Source organism: Tamandua tetradactyla, chromosome 1, assembly GCF_023851605.1.
Source record: "Tamandua tetradactyla isolate mTamTet1 chromosome 1, mTamTet1.pri, whole genome shotgun sequence".
Classification (NCBI taxonomy): Eukaryota; Metazoa; Chordata; class Mammalia; order Pilosa; family Myrmecophagidae; genus Tamandua; species Tamandua tetradactyla.
Genome location: NC_135327.1, coordinates 209780651 through 209799179, shown reverse-complemented (window position 1 = coordinate 209799179; position 18529 = coordinate 209780651). Strand labels below are relative to the sequence as shown.

The 18529-nt window shown below is 38.6% G+C and overlaps 1 protein-coding gene and 1 non-coding gene across 3 annotated transcripts in view; both read left to right on the top strand.

The window, feature by feature from the left end:
- ADARB2 (adenosine deaminase RNA specific B2 (inactive)) overlaps positions 1-18529 on the top strand; it is a 609938-nt gene that overhangs the window by 467993 nt on the left and 123416 nt on the right. The window lies entirely within an intron of this gene.
- LOC143653094 (U6 spliceosomal RNA) lies at positions 7623-7730 on the top strand. The gene has a single exon (XR_013161096.1). It is a non-coding gene; the product is annotated as a U6 spliceosomal RNA (small nuclear RNA).

Here is an 18529-nt window from a genome sequence, read left to right as displayed (position 1 = left end):
TTAAATTTGTATTTTCTTATTCTGTCTTTAAGTTTTGAAAGATTTCCACCCCACCACTAGGACGTTTTTATTTTCTTGTACTGTTTTTATATTTTGTTCTGTCCACCCATAATATATTTTGAGGTATGAATCAAAGGTAAGATTATGCTTGCTTTCCAGTCTTTCTAAAAGCCTTTACTGAATAATAATTTCTGTCCTCAATATTTTATGATGTCCCCTCTCTCGAATCATATATTGTATTTTTATATGTAATAAAAATGGTCCTAGGGTAACAATTTTGTATTATAGATCTGAGCCTGTTACTGAACTAGTTTCACATTGTTTTAACAGTTGCCACTTTATGGTGTGTGTTAATATCTGAGTGGGTTGGATGCCCCTCTTTTTCCTTAATTCCTGGAAATTTTTTATTTTTTTTCAGTATTCCTCAATAGGGTTTCAGTGAAATGGTAGACAACAGATATTAAAGTCACTAGCTAAATTTAAAAGCTATTGGAACTTGTCCTATCTATCTTGAATTATTTTCTGCTAAAATAGAAAATAGAAATTTACTTTGCTGGAGGCTGAGAATAGTGTTAAACACCATTGGAGGGTGGGCAAATGTGGCTCAGTGGCAGAATTCTCACCTGCCATGGCTAGAGAGCCCGGTTCAATTCCTGGAGCTCGCCCATGTTAAAAACAAACAAGCAAACAAAACGAACACCACTGGAATTTGTAGGATCCAATTTTAAAAGAATTTTCTTCCATTGGTTAGAGATGGGAAATAGATTATTCTCTGCCTACAGATAAGAAAATTCCACATTCAGTTATTCTTTTTGGTAAGGAAAACTGTATTTTGATAAAACTTCAGAATTCACGAAAGGTTTTCTCAAACATAATCTCATTTAATCTTTGACATATACCTGAATCAAATGAGCAAGGATTATCATCCCCATTTTATAAAGCTTTTTAGGCGTCAAACATGAACTCCATGAGGGAGGGATTTTTCTCTCTCTCTTTTGTTCACTGAAATATCCCCAAGGCCTACAAAAGTGCCAGACACCAATCAGGCATTCAATGATTATTCATTGAGTTCATAAATTAATAAATGAATGATTGCCTTGCTTCAATTCACTCTTCTGAAAAGTACCAAAGCTGGAAATACAACTTTTACTTTTTATTTCTGGTACACTTTTTTGGCATTCAGCTGTCATCTCCTGGCCTAAACCCAGCTGCTCTCTCTTTCATTTGTTTTCTCAAATTCTGCAGAGGGCAGTAAGTAGTTGAATTTAAAGAGGATTTCTAGGTTATGGGTCACAAGAAGTTGCAAAAATAAACAAATGGTAATGAATTTGATCATTAAGGTTTTATCACCTTCTCTACCAGCAGGAGTGTCACCTGTAACTACCTGCTTTCTACATGGCTGGATTCTCTTTCTGTGCATTAGATTGCTTGTGTTACTCCTAAGCTCATATAATAATAAACACTGGATATGTTACACATTTTACTTTGTCTAACAACGTTATAATATATTCTTAACCACTTTACATTGTCCAGCTCGGCAGACGACAAATAAATAAGTAGGAAGCACTTCAATCATATAAAGATTGGGTAAACCCTTTTATGATATTAATGTCTTCACAGATCAAGATCCCAACAGGAAACTAGTCCACACAAAATGGGTAATGACGGAGAGTTTCAAAAAGGGTCTACTTACAATAGCCTGGGTAGGGTTTAGGGAAACCTACAAGGGATAATATAAGAGTCCAGGGCCTGCAGCAAGGACATATCATAGGGACAGGGCTTCCTGCCAGAAGCTGGGACCTTTGCTGACAACCCACAGAGGAATAGATTGGGGAGAACTCTGACGTCACTCTCCTCACTTCTTCCAATCTCCTCCTGTGCCTCTCATTGGTACAACTCAAGCAGAAGCCAGCAGCAAGGGAGCTCTTGAAAATGCCCATGGGAGTCCTTGTGAGATGGATGGAAAATGGTTTTGGAAGGGGTGAAGGAAGAACACCCAACACAGTGCTGTAAGACTAAAACCTATACAACAGGCACTGAAAACTTATACTACAGAACCCAAATCAAAAGGCAGAGCCAAAAAAAGGAATTTTCTTCCTAAAGAGTGAATTCATTTATGTGAAAAGTCTTCTGAAGCTATTAAACCTAAATCATATTTACTTAGATATTTCATAATTTGCCTTCGCTGAATATAAGGCTGCATGGAATCCACACTGTCCTGGAAAATCTAGGCCATGTGATCACTTATGAAGCAATTGACTATGCATGTCAGGCTTTTGGTGATTGTGTGATATTCAGTAATTATGCTTAGAATTATGCCCTGATCATGTAAATGATATTTAGTAATTAAGTCCCAGAGAATGTCATCTGACTCAAGGTATAGAGGATGTGGTATAATAATTACTTCTCAACTATGTATCTACCTACCTCCATTGTCAGTTTTTTTAATAAAGCAGAAAAGTAAGATGTAAGCACAAGTGAGAAAAATATAAAACATAGACATAGGCTAAAATAAAAAGTAAAATGGGAATAGGCAGTCAGCAAAAAAAAAAAAAAAAAGTGCTGGGAGGAAGGGACCTGTTCAACAGCCTTTCTAAAAATGGAATTATTTTATTTTGCCATGGCAATGCCCATAAAAATGATTTTTCCTTCCAGCCTGAGCAGTGACAGCAAAAGAGGAAATGGACCAAATCTTAGATTGGGGGTTTAAGTGGGAGAAAAATGGCTATGCTGCATTTTGCACACAAGCATGCACATGCATACACAGAGACACACACACACACACACACAAAACTACAGCCTTGTACGTTAAGAGCCAGGAGCAGAACACATTATTCATTTGTTGCAAAATGATGGAAAATCGATCATGTTAATATTTCATTTCCAGGGATACATTCAATGAAAATCTAATTGAGTTTGAGCCAAATGGGATTTTCATTAATGCAAAATGGAGACTTTGAAAGCCTCCTCCATTACTTTTTTTCTGACCACCACTGTGTACCTGGGAAAAAGAGATAAAGAAAAGTTTTGGAGGTTCTCTTGCTCTTGGAGATTCCTGAGGTTTTGTCTTGTTTTGCTGATTAATAAAAACGGTTCTATTCATCTTGAATACAAAGGATTTAAATGTATTACCTGTTTTCAAACAATCTTATTTATGGCAGGAAGGAAATCAATAACCTTGGAAGTGTTTTAGATCACAGAACAAAGAGGGGGCTCATACAGGCAATAGCTAACATAGGATCTGCAGTATGGGACAGACTCTGTTCTAAGCCCTTTAAATATAATAATTTATTGAAGTCTTCTGACTGCTATGATGCCCATTTTATAGATAAGGAAACTGAGATGAAAAAGGGGGGCAGCGTGTAGACAGTCACGTGGCAGAGCCAGGGTCCACATCCCGATTTCTGCTTCCAGAAACCATACCCTTAACCATTATACTATGCAGCCTCGCAAAGAATCTGAGGAACTAGCTTATAAGTGGAAACAGATTTACTTTAGAAATAAAATGACAAGTAGGAGCATCTCTGCTTTTCAATCCGAGCAAGAATGAAATTAAGAACTGCAAAGTTCATACCCAGTAAAAAAAAAAAAAAATTAAACTTTTAACATTAATTGCTCCTGAACATTTGTGAGTGCCCAAAATCTTGACATAAAAGCTTTAATTTCTATGCAAAGCAGATAGGATGATTGAGTTATAATTAAAATGGTAATTATACCCTTAATGCTCCATATTTGACTTTTCAAAAAATGTTATGCTCCAAGAAAAGCTATTTAAAGATCAGAGGGAAATGTTTGAAAATGAATGTATTCAAGACATTTTAAATCTTTTAAAATCCAGTTACTGATTTTTACATGCTTTCAAGTGTAGTCGAAAACATTTTCTTCATTTATTTTGGTCGATGGAAATAATAAAAAATCATTGGAACGTGGAAAGCTTAAACGAAGGCAATATTCTGGAGGTTGATATTTAAAGTGATAAATATTTGAAACGTTGGGGGTGTTGGGAAAGGGAAATCACCACATGATGACTAATCGCTAAGTTGCTTTAAAACCCTCCAATGGCAGACCAGGGAAGAGCCCATTGGTAGAGTGCAATTTTTAGCTACTCCCTCTCTGGCTTTGGAGGTGCCACTCTGAGCTTGGAACACTGCAAATATGACATTTCCTTTGATCCTTCATTGACTGTTTAGAATTAAAAAAGAACACCTAAAGCAATAAATCAAATGTCAGGTGCAGCAGCCTAGTGGAACCATATCAATATTTCATGATGTATGGCTGGCTAGGAGGCTTTAGAAACATCAACCATGCCAAAAATGACATTCAGGATGCTTTGCGCTCACTCAGCCATGCCTGTGTGCCCAGAGCCATAGTCGATGAATGTGCAAATCGTGTACTTCGGCTGGGGCTTGATGCAAAAGGCACTGAGACCCTCCTGTGGACTTCTCTCCTCTCACCACAGCATGTCAGCTGCCAAGCACAGCTCAGCCAAGGCACTCAGGCCTAGCTTATTAAGATATATACTGAGTCTTCCCTGGAAGATGATATTGAAATAGGATAAAGTAAATCTGTCTAAAGAACCAGTGTCCTTCTAATGCACCTCTCTCTCTCTCTCTCTCTCTAGTCTTTCATAGATTAGCATTTCTTTCCCCTTTGCTCCCATGTGATTGACAACTTTAGGAGGAGGATAGGCATATATTCCAAAACATTTATACCGACCGTGAAATATCCAGAATCAAGGGTCCATAAAGTTCACTCTAAGCACCACTACATACAAAGCAGCCCAAGCTTACAACCTTCTAAAGTAAATTTTTCCCACTTGAGAACCTCGAAAACTTTCAAATGTCTGGAAGGAATTTCCACTGTTTCTGGGGATTTTTGTCATCACTGTTGCTGTTGTTTTAATGCAAGGGGATCCCTTTGCTTAGGTTGAGTAGATTATCTTCAAAACTTTAGACTCAGATTTGACTAGAATCCACAGGCTGGTTGCACTGGTGAAGAGTTTACAGGCCCAACTAAAGAACAGACAGGGGAGGTGGACAGAGTTGACAAAGCATCACTCAAGGCAGAGCACAAGTGGAGTGTAGCCAGATGCATGGGAAGAAGGAGAGGCAGTTAGAGGTGGAAGGTCCCAGCATGAGAAAGAGGACACCCTGGAAACCAGGGCAGTGGGGAAGTGTTGAGGGAAAGCAGGTGGGCTAAACCAGGATGGCCATGGCAGGGAGGATAGAGCACACAGAAAGCGAGAGTGAAAAGTGAATCCAATTGGTGATGTAAGAGTCTCAGGAATAGGTAACAGGAAGGACCAGATACTTGGTGTAGATGCTGGGGAGAACAACAAAGGGGAATACACAGGCAGGTGCTGTCTTACTAACTTAGGGGTGCCATACTGTGTCTGGTTTGCTCCTCATTCCATTCTCTCCCCCTGACTTCAAGAAGGGCTAATAGCTGCGAATAGCAGTGACCTCCGGGCATTTTCTCTGACAGGGCAAATGAGCCTTCACATGGATGGGGCAAATGGGCCCCAGCTGGTGACAGGGAGCAGTAAAAGATGGAAGAGGGAAGGCGTATTTAAGAAAGAGGGGACATCAAAGAAAATCTTGAGCTGCTTCTTAATTTTGCAGAGAAGCAAGTTTGGATACCGGCTATATGAATATATACACACCACACCTCTTCATATCATTCTTTTAATGATTGTAATGGCACCTAAAACAAATGGAAGTGTGAGCTCAAAATACGAATCTGAAATGTCAGATTTATAAATAACTAAATATAAATAATGGGAATCATTAATTATCCAATGTTTCAAATCTGAAACTTCCCCGAGTTCTCTAATCATCCCACTATTTGGTTTACATAGATAATCTGTCCTTTCTTCATTAAGAGCTGATGCTTGAGATTGCCAGGCAGAATGTTCCAAGTGACTGGTTTTCAGATATAGTAAATTTCAGAAATACTACCAGTTAGCAAACGAGATGTTATGGATCTTTAGCATTGCCAGTTGGCTGGAAAAATGTGTTGGGAAGCAGCATTGTTAGCCATGAGCATTTTGGAATATCTACAAACTCAGGAAGTTAAATAACAAGCACTTTTTTTGTGAAAGCTTTGCATAACAGAAATTGGGAACGTACAGCCAAAGGCCCTTCTGATAAAGTTGTGCCTGGGGCTTTCTTTGCTTTGTATATAGCTGCCATATGCGCTCTACCTTCCCTCCAACCAAAGGGTCATCAATATAGGAATAGGAAACTTTATTGCATAAACAGGGAGTCAACTGTTTGTGTTTTGTTTTGCTTTTGTTTTTCCTTTTATAATGAGAAAGCAGTGACTAAAACAGTGACAATCTCTACTGCTGGAGATGTTCCTAAGTTTTGCTAGTAGGGATTCTTGCCACTATGATCAACCCACACTTAAAAGAGATAATCTCTTGTGAACAATAAGTTTGTGTGGAACAGTTACAAATCTACTTTAGTGCTTAGTACCGTGTTGGGAACCCAAGAGGGCCCTAGTAAATGCCCCCACCCCACCCCCCCAAGAAAAAGAATTTAGGGAAAAATAAACTCTGGTTCATCTCTTATACAGTGAAAAATTCGGAGAAAAGTAGAATTGACATTAATATTTCTAGCATAAATTTTACCAGTCATGTGTTAAGTACTTTCACATTTGCAATGGATCCGTTGAGTTTCAAGAGTTTCATCTCACTTCTCTCTTGCATTTATACATAAAATAGCCCTGTTTATGGTAGAGTAACTTGAATAGATTTACACTGCATTCCAGGGTAAAGACAAATAGGCAGTTAACATGCAACAATTTATTCAAAATCACACTCCCTGTTCCTGAACCATTGCCGCCACCCCCCAAACACCAGAGACAAATCATGCTCAGACTCTGAGAGGCTACAGTCATCTTTGATGGGAACCTATGGAGAGACACGGAAGCAGCCATTTCAGGAAGACAGAATTGAGACAATGAAGCTCACTCCGTCACCGACTTTAAACATAAGTAAAGCAGAGAGCTCCCTCATCCCCCTCAGGTTCCTGTCCTGAGCCAAGGAGGCATTAAGTCCTCCATTCCTTCCTCCTGCAAACCCTACCTGCCCTTCAAGATCAATTCTGAGCATTTATTTCCTTCCTATCTACCAGCTACCTGCCTACCTTCCTTTTCCCCACTTCCTACCTTCAGGAACCACCACAGACTCCTACCATGGAATAAGGCGCAATGCTAGCCACGTGATGATACGTAGACAGCCCTGCCCCCTTGAACTCTTCAAGAGAGTTCACAGACAACTCTGAGAGGCAGATGTAAAACAAACCAACCAACCAATGCACAGATGCAAATCATAGTGATTGGAATTACCACAGATGGAGGTGCAAAGCACAGGGGTGGCCCAAGGTAAGAGGTGCTTATTGGGCATTTCAGCCTTTTTGGCACTTCTGTGGCATGTATCCTCTTATTATATGCACAATTTTCTGCCATTTTTCTATATACTATCTTGTGCTATTAGTCATATTGTAATCTATATTTATCTCTAGATAAACTTTTATTAAATAGCTGCTTTCTGTCACGCAATTTTCAAGGCATAAATAATTTTTTAAAAGGAGGGAAGAAAAAAAAAAAGGAGGGAAGAAGTGCTTGCTTCAGTAGCACATATACTAAAATTGGAATGAAACAGAGAAGATTAGCTATGGCCCCTGCCCAAGGATGACACACAAATTTGTGAAGCGTTCCATATTAAGAAAAAAAAAAAAAAAAAAGGAGGGAAGAAATATTCTTTTCCCTGCAAGTAGAGTGAGAGAGTCAGTCATTTAAACCATTATAATAGAATATTATATTCTCTCCAGAGAAGTGTATATTATAGAATATAATCTGTAGAATATAAACTTCTGCTACTTATGAATAGGAATCATGTGATCAAGAGATATTTATTGAATGAACATACGAATAAATGAATGAAAGGGTAGGAGTTTGAATTAAAGATTAACTTATTGTAAAACTACAGCTGACCCAGCAAAGATGACAAGGTTGCACAGATCTAAATTCTAATTAGTGCATGCACCCAACCACTCACAACTGGGAGTCCTCACAGATGGGAGAATTGCCACCAGCGGCAGGCTTCTAGATGTTTCAAGGCAAGTCTTTGGGAGATAGGGATTGAAAGTGAATTCATTACAGACCCCATCTCTAAGTTAGCATAGTAGCATAAGAAAGTCCATCCTTCCTTTTCCTTCACCCTTGTACCTGGCCCTTTCCTTTAAACATGATCCTTTTCCAGTGGGCCTTCTCTCAATGAGTGGGAATGTTTCCTACCCAGTACTACAAGAAGTACACTTAAGTTTCCCCTCAAGTTTCCCTTTCCATTTCTACTTAGCTTACAAACATTTTTGCCCAATGCTTGGCACTTACCAAGTGCTCATCAAATACCAGTGAAGAAATGGTTGGATGGCCCATACATTTATCACTGGAGCATGATTTGAAAGACTTCCAAATGAAATGCCAATCTTTGCTTAATTGTTTAAAATGAGAAAACTTCAAATTAATTTCTTCCTTCCCTCTCTCCTATCCTGCAATCCTCCTTCCTTCAGCCTTCTTTCTCCATAATATATCAAGGGATGGTGAAAAATATGAAATAGAATATAATACATGACAAATAAGTAGTACAATTAGATATTCAAAGGAGGAAAAACTTGCTGTGGGAAGGAAATGAGTATGTCCAGTGCCTGAATTGTGCTGATGGTTTCTTTGTTGTATATATACATGTCAAAACATACCAGATTGGTTATGTTAAAATGTGCAGTTGATGGTATGTCAATTATTCCACAATAAATTTTTAAAGAATGAAGGAGAAGAAAATAAATGGAGTCTTAGGAAGTAATCTGCCTGGCTTTAAATCTTGGTTCAAAGTACTACTAGTCATGTGTCTTTGGGCAAGTTACTCACCTTTCCATGATTTCTCCCTAAAGTAGTGCCTAACTTGAAGGGTTATTGTAACAACTAAATGAAATGATAGTATGTGTTGGGGATTGAATCATGCTAGCCACAAAGGGCACGTTCAAGTCCTAACCTGTGGTCCTGTGGGTGTGAACCCATTTGTAAATAGGACCTTGTAAATAGATGTTATTATTAGCTAAGTTGTAGACTCATTTGTGAATAGGATCTTCAAAGATTCTTTTTAGATGAGGCCAAATTAAATCAAGGTGAACCTTAAGCCATATATTGGAGTCCTTTTAAGCAGAGGAAATTCAGACACAGTCAGCAGAAGACAGAAGTAGATAAAAGAGTGAGAGAGATCACCATGCAGAGAAGGACTGTCATCACCAGATTTACAACCTTTGGAGAAAGCATGGCCTTGAGGACACCTTGATTTTGGACTTTAAATTCCTGTTGTTTAACCCAACCCATGTGTAGTATTTCCCATAGCAGCCCTGGCAAGCTAAAGCAATATGTAAAACACATACCATAATGGTTGGCATAAGAGATTGAGCAATTAATAAATCTTAACTCTTTTCATTATGACTATAGGAATGGGTAATCAGGGCAAACTTCCCAGAGATAGTGGGATTTTAAGTGAGCTTTGATACATGATTAGTAGTGAAATGGAAACTTAAATAAGATAAGGGAGATCACCATTCAGACAGCAGCAGCATAACCTAGAATTCCCTTGACTTGTCCATCACTTCCCACCGCATGCCCTGGTGGCTGGCCAGAGACTCGTCACTGACCCAGAGCTGTGAGCAGCCACGGGACTCTCCCAGATAATTGGTTCCTCACTCCTGGAAGAATTATTGTGATTGCCTTTATTTCAGAAAGTGAGAGCCAAGATGCCTACCCATACACCTCAGTAAAACCTCCTTCATATCTGTATGGTGTACAACAGCCTACACACTACCCAGGTTTCTAGACAGCTAAAGAGATCAAGGCATAAAGCAGAGATTAGTGCATCAACAAAAATCAGCTGCCTGGGAATAGAGTAACAGGCAAACTGGAAAGTTATTTTTCTGTTCCATTTCACTTCAAAGTTGAATTATTGATTTTAATACTTTTTTTCACATGAGTCTATTTGAGTGACAGATGCTACTTAGGTAGTGCCTATGGAGAAAAAAATTAGATTCTGGTAATTAAGAATTCTATCCAGAGGTCAGCAGGTACAGGCAAGGATTAAGCTACTCACTCGAGTGAGTACAGACACTCTTCAGAGGATTAGGACACTGACTTAATAATTTCTTTCACTCTCTTAAATTACACTTAAATTCTCAGGAAGGCTTAAGATCTGGCCCATTGGTTCCAGAAAGAGCTTCATTTAACTACACTTTCAGTGTAGAGAGGGTAAGGCTGAGATAGTAGCTTGAATGCCCTGTAAAAGCAGCTCCTCAACAAGTGTTAAGGACCAAAGGAAAGGATGACTGGAAGGTGAAGGATTAGAAAGTGAGGTCATTACTTAGAGCAAGGAAGGCTCAGCATGGAGGGAAGGTCAGGGCTTGAAGGAAGAAGTGGAAAGCATTTGTGGGAGGAGGAGGCAGCCATTACAGATATTTTTCTCATTCAAGTTATTTGTCTATATTATGGGTAGTCAGTTAATGAAGTGGGTAAGAAAGGGCTTCATAAGGTTTTCCTCTTCCCTTTACATTCAGGAAGATGCTCCCAGTGATCCCTCAGTTGAAGAGCATCTACCTTAGACTAAAAGAACATTAGTGACAGTGATTTCCTGAAGTCCCATAGGATATTTACCTACTCTATAACTGCCATTAGAAATCTAGCTGGGAACTGAATCTGAGCTATAACCTCACACTTCTGGTCTGTTTCTGTTAGGTGATTAGGGAAGCCATGATATTGCACCCAACTTCTGCATTCATCAGTGCTAGATAAATGGCACTCCATATTTTTGTTTAGGCCTGAATTTCAAAGGTTCATCAAGTCACAAGTTTGTTGTTAGTGTAGACAAACAATGGCATATCTGTCATTCTTAATCAGTTTTGTTTTGTTTAACCGAGTAGTGCAAGTAACAAACATTTAGGAAAATACTTGTTTCGTGTGGTGCTGCCAACTTCATCAGCTAGCATTTTGACTTTGTTATTAAGTTAACATATCTGTACATTATAGGTATAGGTGTACTCAGATATGTGAAAACCAATATAACAAAATAAAAGCATCTAGAATATATATTTTTTCATTTTCCAAAAGAATTCCCTAAGGGCTATTGATATGCTTTCATGTAGCATTGAAAGGATGAGTTCACTGAAAAATTCTACTTCCATAGCACACCTATTATCAAGATAAGAGACATCTTTAATGAAGCCCCACTCTCATCCTCTGCTACTAGAGCCTCAGGTCTAGATAGTAACAATGAAGTATATCTGCCCCAAACTGACAGGAGAAGCATAAGCAATGCCATTGGCAATGCCACAGATGAAAGTCTTGGGGAACTCAGGGCATTTGCAATTGGGTGAACTGGGAAGAAGCCCAACTCAATAGCAGGGCCCTCCAGTCTGCACCTTCCCCCAGACTCAAAGAAGTTAACACTTCCTCTCTTTACAGAAAATGAGATTTAGATAAGTTACAATTTTTGCTCAAGATCACACGTCTGTCTAAAGACAAAGCTTGGATTTAAACTCAGATCTTCCGATTAACCCCCACAATTTTTACTCTTTTTATAGCTCCACTACTGCCTCATTCTTCAACTATTACTGTTGTCTTACTTTTCATTTGATTATAGTCAAATCTAGGCATCGTTTGAACAACTGAAATCCACATCTATTCTAAAGCACTCATTTTTAGCTGCTAGGTTGAAATATATAAATTGCCATTTTTGTAGGTCAAACTATTGTCAGTTGCATATAGTTCAACTTAATGCTAAATAAATTCAACTTTGGCCTCATGTTTTTCATCCAAGTAATGAAAAACTATTCGTTGTCTCTTAAAATCCTGTCTTGTCTGTCTCCCATTCCATTCTTTTAGAAAAGTGAAAAAATCAGAGTGGAGGAAAATGAAATCAGACAAGCATCCCTAGAGCAACAAAGAGCTGGATGGACTATTAGAGCTCTTCCTTTTCATTTCCTGTCCTCTCCTTTTGCAGTCTTTCTCCATCCTGGCCATGGAGGTACAGACTCCAGGAGTTCTAAGAAGACTAATTCCTGAATTAGGCAGAGCAAATTTATCTATTTTTTTTTCATCACTGTATCTTCCTTACCTAGAAAGGTACTTGGCATATAGCAGATTCTCAATGAAAATTTGTTGATTAAATTAATGATTAATTTAGTAAAGGATTCTTTAGCTTCCATGGCTATTTGGTTTAGAAAGGGAATTTGACTTTTCCTCTTTCTTTTTTTCAAGGAAAGTGATGGAGTCACTCATACATACACAGAGAGAGAGAATAAGTAGTAATTTTTCTTGTTGATTCTTATATCTCTATAGTTTATCAGAGTGCTCAATCTCTAATGCAGACAATGTACCATTTGAGGCTACACATCTAGGATTGATAAATTTTAACATCTGGGAGTGTTTCTCATCACAAGGATTATAGAAATCAGTAGTAATTCCACTGTGTAAATTTAGACGTCTTCTAATTTCTCACCCAGCCATGACAACTAAACCCCATCTAGTGTTTATTTGTACCCAATACCTGCCATTGTGCTTGGTCCAAAATAGGCCCCCAGCAGACATTTGTACAATGAATGAATGAACAAATAAAGCAACAGGAAATTATAGAGACTTTGATGAAATCAAGTACTGAGAACCAGATCAAGATGGGGAATAAAGAATGGAAGTCAAGGGAACACACTAAATTGAAGAGCAGAACAGAAACAAAAGGATTGAAATCAAAGTAGGAGCCAAAAATCAGAAGAAGTTGAAGCTAGAAATCCAAAGCAGAATGATGTGTGTAATGTCAGACCAAAAGGAAGAAGTCCAGTTATCTGCAGAAGCTAAAAACTGAAAACTGGGGATTGCCACGAATCAAAACACAGGAGGCCTATTAGAAGAGCAAATGCAAGTTAGCAGGGTTAGAATGCTTAGTAAGCTAGGCAGATTCTATGTCCTTAATCCTCTTTCTGCAGAATCAGAACCTAGGGCCTGAAGTCCCAAGACACAGTCAGCCCAGAGACTGGAATGGAAAAACTACAGCACAGCAAGTCAACATGCCTTGCCAGATCCTGAATTATGGGTGCATGTTCTTCGAGAAAAAATGATAGAATATGATTCACTGAAATCTTTGTTGTTGGAATGATGGTCATTGTTCTCAGTCCATTTTGCAAAACTGGGACAGTATTTTAAATTTTAAATAAGCCAGAAACAAAGAAGAAAGCATCACTACTAATTGCAGGCAATTGTGCCACAGATCCCCACCATGAATACCCCCAAGAATTTTTACAGACTGCACCTGCACTTTCACAATTCTTGTCGTAGTAGCAGATGCTGCTCCATTAAATGTGCTTTGTGCATCCCAGGAGAACACTACTAGCAAATACACAGCTCAGAAAGTGCTTTTCATGATGACCAGGACCATATTCTGTACAGAGGTTAGTGGTCTATAAACACTCAGCAAAAATAAGATTGGATCGTAACACACCCAGTTGAAATCAACCTCACAATGTTTGCAGCAAATGGCACTATTTTTTCTTAATCAAATTCATTGCTCAATACCTCCAGAGTAGCAATGTTGAATGATCAACATTGACTTTAAGGACAGAATACCGAACTCCCTAGAGGCAACCTCAGAAACTCCCCAAAACATCATTCCCTCAAGTGCAAATCCCTATGATCCAATACACTAAAATATCCATAGACTGTAGGGGGCCTGGAATTAATTTCATCTAAATATGCATTAGTGAAAGAACCTACTTTTATAGAATAATTACTGCAGGGTTTTTTTTTTTTTTTTCCACATAGGAAACCTCAGTTATATGTCTGATGGAATTTAATCCTTGCCAATACCAATTTATAAGAAACCATGTCTACTTGTCCTAGAAACTACTTTTGTAATTCCTCTGCAGCAGGGAACATAAAATGCTAGGGAACTCTCCATTCATCCTCTTTCAAAACAGAAAAATGTAAAGAGATGATCTTTGGTTAAAGTTCCCTACTTATTAATCAACCCACAAAAATAAATGGTACTCTCAGAAATTAGTTACCTGGCAATCAAGAGTCTATCACAGTTATCAGCACAAAATTCAATGACTTGAAATAAACCACAAAGAATTCTATAACTTCTGGGGGGTGTCTGATATTCACTCTGGATTTTAATTAGTCACCCCACTATTTGATCAGCCAAACTAATGAACTAGGAGACACAAACCGGAGAGAGAGATGGATTCATGAGGAAAAAAGAAAGAAACAAGGATTTGTTCATGGAAAGTTGATTTTCTTGATAATTTTATGTTGAGAATTGGTACTCTAAGTTCTTGACGGTTTTGCTTTTAACAACAATATCTGCTTATCATCAGGTTGGGTTCCTGAGTCTGCTCAAGTCTAACTAATCCTGTAGGAAAGATCATTATCACCTGTCACTGTCAGCCAGAATCAGTAACTTTGCCGGGCCACTTAATTTTGTTCATTTCTATGATTGTTCAAAAGTGAAGCAGCTTCTGTACTGTATTTTTAATGGAATTAAATAAATAGCTCAGCCTGTTAAAATCACTCTGTCATGATAAGTACAGTAACCAAAGAGACAAAGAAACATTTCTTAAGTCCACACTATTTTATCAGGAGGAGTAGGCTCTCTCCCAAGTACTAATATTTCCAGGTATGTGGGCTTAGGATAGCTATTAAAACCAGCGGTTTTCCAATGGAAGATGACACACTGATCTGGTAATGGAGTGGGTAAGGGGACACTGAGGAGGAATTCAGCTGTCATAATCCTGATAATAATGGTATATATATGCATAGTGCTTTCATTTCTACTACACACCTTTGCCTATATATTGTCTCCTTTGATATATCAGGTGGGAAAGCAGGGGTTATTGTAGACATTTACAGAGGAGAAAAACAAGCCTCCCCAAAAAGGATAAAGTGCTTGTTTAAAGCCAGAGAGAAAGTATATGATAGAACTAAGACTCAAATCAAGGGTGTTTTGGTTTCAAATCCAAATCCCTTCACAGTTAACGTTTACTGAACCTCTGGGAATTTAAAAATGAAGATAACATAATTACTGCCCTCAGAGGGGCCCCTAAAATAATCTTTTGAATAAGCACTCTAATATTTATTGAGCGAATGAACAAATCATATGACAACATGTGACGGATAGTACATGAAAGCTTTATCTTTTAAAATCTTATGGGAAGGGGGGTGCAAGAATAGTTTAAGGGTAGAATTCTCACCTGCCATGTGGGAGACCCGGGTTCGATTCCCAGCCCATGCACTTCCCCAAAACAAAACGAAAAAGCAAACAAACAAAAATCCAACAAATGATGCTGCAATAGTGGGATACTCACATGGAAAAAGAGTGAAATGTGACGCACACACACACACCCCTAAACAGCATACAAAAAAAAATCATAGGGAGCACACATGAGGAGACAATTGATTAGTGGATGAGGTGGCATCTATCAGAACTGGATCTTTTGGGAAGTGGGTGCTTTAGGAAGGCAGGTACCCATGAAGAGTTGGAACCTAGGGCACGGAGTTGGGCAAAGTCAGTGAATTTTAAGGACTCAATGTGACTGAAGAATACATAGGTAAGGAGGAATGGTAGCAGGAAACCTTGAGGGGTAAGGAGAGGTTGGATCCTGGAAGAGCCAAGTAAAATGTCTGAGAACCATTCCATGTCACATGGGTAGGCTTTAATGGGTTTTGAGCTGTAGATGACATTCTGCTTCACTCTGGAAAATGTAAACTACCAGCCAAGCTAAGAAGGTTTGGAGGTCACATAGATAAGAAGCAGAGAAACTAGTTAAGAGGCTACTGTTGTGGTTCCTCCAAGAAAAAAAAAAAAAAGAGAATCCCAAAAATATCCAAAAGAGAAAGACTCTACTCAAACATCTATCGGGCACAGAGAATAAAAGTCAAGGCAGAAATGTATTTTCCTCCCTCGGGATAGAAAAAGTACAGTGAGTGGGGCTGAGGGCTGTGATAAGTCCCAGATGTTCGGGAAGTAGTTTTAAGTTTATGTGTAGTTCAGAATATTGATAATATATTGGACTGTACACTTTAAATCTCAGAATGAGCTGCTTAAGGTAATTCTAGGTTTTGCTAACACCTGAAATCTGCTAGATTATTCACCAGGGGCAAGAGAAGGACCACCCCTGCTTGAGAGGGAATAGGAGGCAGCATCGGCGTGTTCATGTCGCTGTGGCCAGACTTCGCATCTTGTAGTAACCCAAATATTCTCAAATTGTCTGTTTTTGCTGGTGCTTCTCTTTCTCCTCACTTCTTCCTAGATTAACTCCTGATCATCTTTCAGGTCTTTGCTTAAGTGTCACCTAAGTCCTGGGATCTTTTCCTGATCCCCCAAATTAATTACACCCCTTGTATTTTGGTGTTCTAGTAGCTTACACTTTTTCCTTCTTAACACTTAGCACATTTTAAAGTATTTGTTACCTGGCTGGCTCGACTGCAATTGCTGGGGATAATCATTATTCATCATTAAATAAATAATAGCATTGCCCATAGCAGAGGCCGTTGCATTGCTATTTGCCATTAGAAACTTATGCCCATGTGACATTTAATCTGGAGAACCTATTTAAGGCCAGCATTATTTTTCTCCATCCACGCATGGCTTGTTTCTTCCCAACCGAGCTGCTTGTGGTACCTCAGTTTAGCTGCTCTGCAGTGTGATTACCTGTCTCTATGAAATCCTCTCCAGGCTCCCTTAAGGTGAATTGTACACAACCCATGTTACCTGCATTCTAAGGCATCACACCATCTCAAATACAGACTACAAATTTGATGAACGGTAAATATTAATCTCAACTGGAAGATAATTTAGCTCTTTGAGGTGCCCCTCAGGATCATCCAGAGTGAGTTTCATGGAATTCCCATGACCTTAAGTCAGACCATTCCAAAAGACCTTCCTTGGTGACAGTTTAGCTGTTTGCTAAAAAAAGTAACTCAAGGAACTTCAACTTATATTTATAAGTCTATGATATTATCTGCTTTATGGTCATCTTCCTCAATACATCTTAATCTACTAGTAAGACTGATCCATGTCTGTTTTGTTCATTGACTAGCGTAGTGCAGGGCACAAAGCAGACACTCAGTATGTACCTGTGGAATGGATGAATGAATGAATGGGTGCTCCATTTTCTGTGATCTCAAATGTGAAGGGAGGGAAGTGACTCAGGATAGGTTGTCCTGGCGTATCACTAACAAGTGATCTGTGTGCATTTCTAAAGTGTATCCAAAACATGCCTTCCATCAATTCCACAACTCTAGAAATAAGTATAGAATTAGCATGGTTGAGAAAAGGCTCTTGTTTATGTGTATGTATTACTTTGCTTGGGCTGCCATAACAAATTATCAGAAACTGCTTAAAACAATAGAAACTCATTTTCTCACAGTTCAGGAGGCCAGAAGTCCATAAACAAAGGGGCTGGCCAGGTCAGTTTGATCTGTAGACTCAGAGCGAAAATCATTCCATGCCTCCCTCCTAGCTTCTGGAGGTTGCCAACAATCCTTTTTATTCCTTGACTTCCAGATGTGTCACTCCAGTCTCTGCCTCAATCTTCACAAATCCCTTCTTTCTGGGTCTGTCCAGATGCAAATCCCTCTCTCCATACATTAAAAAGGCAGCAACCATTGGATTTAGGGCCCATCCTAAATCCAGGGTGATTTCATCTTAAATCCTTAATTAATTGCATCTGCAAAAACCCTATTTTTAAATAAGGCCACAGTCTGAGCTTTGAGGGTAAACATGAAATTGTGGGAACACTATTCAATCCAATGCAGTTTATCTGCTTCAATAAGTGTTTGTGCAAGAAGAAGAGAAGAGGCAAGAATTTTTTAAAAAATGCACAACCAAAGAAAAATCTTGGAGATGCTGAAGCTAGAAAAGAGAGACACTGAACACAACACCCTGAAGAAAATGGGTGAGAAAAGAATCAAGAATGTAGATAGAGAAACTAGTCTGAGAAAGGAGAAGCAAGATCTTTTTGCATTTTGGAAGGGGGAACAGATAAATGAAGAAGCAGTTTTGATGTAAAGATGAGTAGTTTAAAAACTTATGCATCACAACAAAAATAATGGAAAAGGAAAAAAACATGCATCGAAAGAGTACTTCTCGGTGAAGAAGGTGAAATCATTCACTAGAACTGAAGAAATAGCCACTGGGCTGGGAAGATTTCAAGGATATGAAAAGGTTTTGAATAAGTGTACTGAGGAATTAAATAAGCATTAAATCAGAATTTAACCAATATTAGAAAAGCTTACCGAAGGTATGTTTAATTTTGGACATGAAAAACTGAGACCAAATGACTTTATGCGACTTGCAAAAGCCAAACACAAGGAATGACTAAGATGATTACAATCAATATTAAAGGACTATTAATTTGAATTTTAAATAGACCATCATCCTAGTGCCACGATGTTCTCCAACTTTGCGCTTCAGCTC